Consider the following 252-nt stretch of genomic DNA (forward strand, 5'->3'; position numbering starts at 1 on the left):
TATCGTTATTATTTTAACGCTTGTAACCTATGATTTTTTTCTCTCACATCTCCACGGAATTCTAGACTAGCCGCCACCTTAACGATACGATCGTGGAAGGTATAATATTGTAATATACCGATATCCGTGTGCCGAATAAAAATCTGAATTCGACGTGAATTATTTAAAAGCAGCGCTAACGCAACGTACGTGGAAACTCGGAGAATATCTACAAATCGCATAACAATATTTATCGGATACGTGTCAGGTCGG

General features: G+C 38.5%; 1 protein-coding gene across 1 annotated transcript in view; it reads left to right on the plus strand.

Moving 5' to 3' along the window:
- LOC103308064 (lysyl oxidase homolog 2) overlaps window positions 1-252 on the plus strand; it is a 38,025-nt gene that overhangs the window by 17,636 nt on the left and 20,137 nt on the right. The gene's annotated exons all lie outside the window — the stretch shown is intronic.

This window comes from Acyrthosiphon pisum, chromosome A2 (assembly GCF_005508785.2).
Source record: "Acyrthosiphon pisum isolate AL4f chromosome A2, pea_aphid_22Mar2018_4r6ur, whole genome shotgun sequence".
NCBI lineage: Eukaryota > Metazoa > Arthropoda > Insecta > Hemiptera > Aphididae > Acyrthosiphon > Acyrthosiphon pisum.